Below are 5,201 nucleotides of genomic sequence, written 5' to 3' on the forward strand. Positions count from 1 at the left end.
AAAAAAAAAAAAAAAAAAAAAAGAAGGTGTTGGCATTTGTTGAGAGCTTCATATGTGTTAAGTCCCTTCTCTCTATTCCAGTTATTCTCATCACTAAGGAAGAAGTGTCTCTTAGGCCATGCCAGAAATCCCAAGGCAAATCCAGCCCTTACACGGATGAAATTTCCTTGTACAGTTGTTGCAATTAAAGAACCACATATAAGATAGTTCTTCACCATTTAGTTGAAGAGAAGTGGATGCAGCAAGAAAGCTATAGGTGGCTAGGCATGGTGGCTCATGCCTGTAATCCCAGCACTTTGAGAGGCCAAGGCAAGAGGATCATTTGAGCCTAGACAACATGGCAAGACCCCACCTCTACCAAAAAAAAAAAAAAGTTAGCCAGTTGGTGCTCACCTATGGTCCTGGCTACTCTGGAAAAGGCTGAGGCAGGAAAATCGCTTGAGCCCAGGAGGTCGAGGCTGTGAGCCATGTTTGTGCCACTACACTCTAGCATGGGCAATAGAGCAAGACTCTGTCTCAAAAAAATAAAGAAAGAAAAGAAAAAAAAGAAAGCTTTAGGTGAAGAGGTGAAATGGAGAGTTGGTTTTTATCTGAACATAGGGATGGAGTTTTTATGTGTGCGAAAAAAATAAAAAGAGATTGGTGCTGGTTAGCTGGGCTCGGTGGTTCACGCCTGTAATCCCAGCACTTTGGGAGGCCGAGGCAGGCAGATCATAAGGTCAGGAGTTCGAGACCAGTCTGGTCAACATAGTGAAACCCCGTCTCTACTGAAAATGCAAAATCTTAGCCAGGCGTGGTGGCACGCGCCTGTAGTCCCAGATACTCAGGAGGCTGAGGCAGAAGAATCGCTTGAACCTGGGAGGCGGAGTTTGCAGTGAGCCAAGATCAAGCTACTGCACTCCAGTCTGGGCAACAGAGCAAGACTTTATCTCAAAAAAATAAATAAATAGACCAGGCACAGTGGCTCACACCTGTAATCCCAGCACTTTGGGAGGCCGAGGCAGACGGATCACCTGAGGCTGGGAGTTCGAGACCAGCCTGACCAACATGGAGAAACCTCGGCTCTACTAAAAATACAAAATTAGCTGGGCGCAGTGACACATGCCTGTAATCGCAGCTACTAGGGAGGCTGAGGCAGGAGAATCGCTTGAACCTGGGAGGTGGAGGTTGTGGTGAGCTGAGATCGTGCCATTGCACTCCAGCCTGGGCAACAAGAGCAAAACTCCATCTCAAAAAAAATGTAAAAATAAAATAAATAAATAAATAAATAAAAAGAGATTGATGCTGGCCACAGTCTGGGAGTTCTGTGATACTGAACCCAGGAAAGGAGCCTGGAGGTCTAAAATGTAATTAATCTGAAACCAGAAGCCAGGCTTCAGAAAACAGAGTAATCCCAGCACTTTGGGAGGCTGAGACGGGCAGATCACGAGGTCAGGAGATCGAGACCATCCTGGCTAACACGGTGAAACCCCGTCTCTACTAAAAAATACAAAAAAACTAGCCGGGCGACGAGGCGGGCGCCTGTAGTCCCAGCTACTCAGGAGGCTGAGCCAGGAGAATGGCATAAACCCGGGAGGTAGAGCTTGCAGTGAGCTGAGATCCGGCCACTGCACTCCAGCCTGGGCGACAGAGCGGGACTCCGTCTCAAAAAAAAAAAAGAAAAGAAAACGGACTTTGTCTTGTTGGTTTGTGTTTTCCATGATTTATTTCTGTCTTCTTTTTCCTTTCATTAACTTCTTCTCTTATTTAGTAAAATTCTTTTGGAAAAGGCCAGCCTGTCTCATATTCCAAGGAGGGCCTGGATTTTAAAGGCAGAGGAACATATCCCAAGAGAAATGTAGGCATGTGGTGGCAAGAATCAAAGCAGAAGAACCCCGAAGAGAAAGGAAACCAGAACTGGCAGTTCTGTAGCTTCTCTAGTCATAGAGCTGGTGCTTCCATAGATCCTCTGTGCTAAAAACATGAAATCCAGGACCAATCCCAAAAGGTGTTGGTTTCGGGCAGGGTGTGTTTTCAGATCACACAGTTCCCTCATGCCCTCACAGGGGAGCTAGCTCAGCCATTTGGCTGGTTCCACAAGAAGGTTCCTTCTCTAGTAACATTATCTGTAGGTAATAGAAAGGAGACTAAGTCATAATGGGGACAGAAATGAGCCCCTGGGTGGTTAAGTTAATTGACCCTACTGTTTCTCTTTTTTAACTACTGTAGATTTGAATAAGAAATGGTTGATCTGTGCGGTGGCTCACGCTCAACAGTTTGGGATGCCGAGGCAGGCGAATCATCTGAGGTCAGTAGTTTGAGACCAGCCGGGCCAGCATGGCAAAATCCCATCTCTACTAAAAATACAAAAATCAGCCGGGCGTGGTGATGCGTACCTGCAATCCCAGCTACTTGGGAGGCTGAGGCAGGAGAATCGCTTAAACCTGGGAGGTGGAGATTGTAGGGTCAAGAAAAAGAATGCTAAGGGGGCAATGGGAAGTGTTGAAGGAATGTGACAGGGAGTGAGGTGTTTATATAGATGATTCAGACTGCAGTACAGACAGTGGATTAGAAAGGGTGGAGAGTCCAGACCAGATCAGTTGGGAGGTTGGTGAGAAGGGGTGATGGTCTGGCCTAGGGTAGAGGCAGTAGGTTATGATAAGTAGATAGTTTTAGAGAGATGGAGGAGGCAAGACGTGTCAGATCTGGTGACTCTAGGGAGGCATGAGGTGAAAGGGTGGTGACAAGGCTTATGGGGAACTGGTAGAGAGAGGTAAGTAGAGATCAGTGAGCAAAGCATACAGGAGGAAAGGCAAGTTGGGGAAGAGGATAGTGGACAGGTTCTGTGCTGGAAGGGTTGTGTTCGAGGTGCCTTTGGAAATATCCAGGTAGATGTCTTCTCTTTGGGAAACAGTTGGATGAAAAGGCCTGGTGTTTAGGAGAGAGATCTGAGCTGGAAATAACCATTTCTGGTGTTACCATCAGCCCAGAGCCCAGCCAGTCTAAGGAATAAGCCAAACCCTGGCCCCAGGGAAGGAAGCAGGTTCCCTGAGTCCTTCAGGTTGGGTGGAAACAGGTTTGGCAGGTCAGGTTCAGGAGATCAGAGTCCAGGTGCAAATGTGCAAATAGGCAGAGCGTGGGCAGAGCCACATAAGCCACTGCCCAAGGCAGATCAGGAAGCCCAGGGGGAATGGCCCAGGCTGACCGTCTCACTAGGACTAGCTAGCAGAATTGTCAGTCAGCAGCCACAGAAGGCTCTGCCTCAACCCTCACTCCTTCTTACTAGCCCTGAAAAGCAGCTGGGGTGGGGATGGGGAGGGAAGATGGAAAGAACAGAAGGACTGAAAAAGCAAATCTGACTCATTCCTACCTCACCCTCTTGCCTCTAAGATGATGTAGTGGGTTGAATGGTGGCCCCCCAAAAGACATGCCCACCCAGAACCAGTGAATATGACCTTATTTGGAAAAAGGGTGTTTGCAGATATAATTAAGCTAAAGATCTTAAAATGAGATTATCCTGAGATTAGGATGGACCCTAAGTCTAATGCCATGCGTCCTTATAAGAGACAGAAGAAGAGGCCGGGCGCGGTGGCTCAAGCCTGTAATCCCAGCACTTTGGGAGGCCGAGACGGGCGGATCACGAGGTCAGGAGATCGAGACCATCCTGGCGAACACGGTGAAACCCCGTCTCTACTAAAAAATACAAAAAACTAGCCGGGCGACTTGGCGGGCGCCTGTAGTCCCAGCTACTCGGGAGGCTGAGGCAGGAGAATGGCGGGAACCTGGGAGGCGGAGCTTGCAGTGAGCTGAGATCCGGCCACTGCACTCCAGCCCGGGCGGCAGAGTGAGACTCCGCCTCAAAAAAAAAAAAAAAAAGAGACAGAAGAAGAAAGACACAGAGAAAAGGGGGCAGCCCTGTGAAGGGAGAGGCAGAGATGGGACTTATGCAGCTACAAACCAAGGAGTGCCAGGGGTTGCCAGCAACCACTGGCATGGAATGGATTTTCCCCCAGAGCCTCCAGAAGGACTAACCCTACTGACACCTTGCTTTCAAGCTTCTGGCCTGTAGAACTGTGAGAGAATGAATTGTTTGAAGCTACCCAGTTGGTAGTAATTTGTTACAGGAGCCTTAGCAAACTCCTACAGATGGTATCCACCCCTCAATTTTAAGTAAACATAGATTCAGCCAGAAAACACTTAGAGCAGTATACAGTATACACAGATTAAGGGACACAGAAACAGAATAAGATAATAAAGAGAAATACACAGAGAAAGAAGGGGACTCCTCACCACTTTATCTAAGTCCTACTCAATCCCTTGAAACACCTCAATGTGTTTAACTCACCTTGGTTTGTCTCTCCTCCTAGCTGACATGGTTGGCTTAGTGCTAACAAAAAAGGACACCTGGGGCCGGGCGCAGCGGCTCACGCCTGTAATCCCAGCACTTTGGGAGGCCGAGGTGGGTGAATCACAAGGTCAGGAGTTTGAGACCAACCTGGCCAACATGGTGAAACCCCATCTCTACTAAAAATACAAAAATTAGTCAGGCGTGGTGGTGGGTGCCTGTAATGCCAGCTACTCAGAAGGCTGAGGCAGGAGAATCGCTTGAACCCGGCAGGCGGAGGTTGCAGTGAGCCAAGATCATGCCACTGTACTCCAGCCTGGGCGACAGAGCAAGACTCCATCTCAAAAAAATAAATAAATAAACAGATATGCTAGTATAGAATGATAAATGTTATAGGGAGAGTAAATCGAGATCAGAGAACAAAAAGTGATGATGGTGGTAAGGGAAGGCCTTTTGTATATGCTAAGAACTGAAAAGAAACTAAAATAATGAAATAGAGTGAACACTTGGGACATCTGGAGAGCAACATTCCAGACAGAGGGAAAAAGTGCAAATTCCCCACATCAGGAAGCAGCCTGACTTGATCATGACGTGGAAAGGCCAGTGTGGAGAGCAGATGGGGTCAGGGAGGTGAATAGGGTCAGGATCCCATAGGGACCAGTGGGCCATGGTAAAGAGTTTGAATTTTATTCTAAATATAGTGGGAAGCCTTTAGAAGGTTTTAAACATGGAGTAATGGAGACTTAATTTGGTTTTTGTTTTGTCTTTGAGATGGAGTCTCCGTCACCCAGGCTGAAATACAGTGGCCCGATCTTGGCTCACTGCAACCTCCACCTCCCAGGTTCAAATGATTCTCCTCCCTCAGCCTCCTGAGTAG

This window comes from Colobus angolensis, unplaced genomic scaffold, assembly GCF_000951035.1.
Source record: "Colobus angolensis palliatus isolate OR3802 unplaced genomic scaffold, Cang.pa_1.0 Scaffold15, whole genome shotgun sequence".
In the NCBI taxonomy this organism is placed as follows: Eukaryota; Metazoa; Chordata; class Mammalia; order Primates; family Cercopithecidae; genus Colobus; species Colobus angolensis.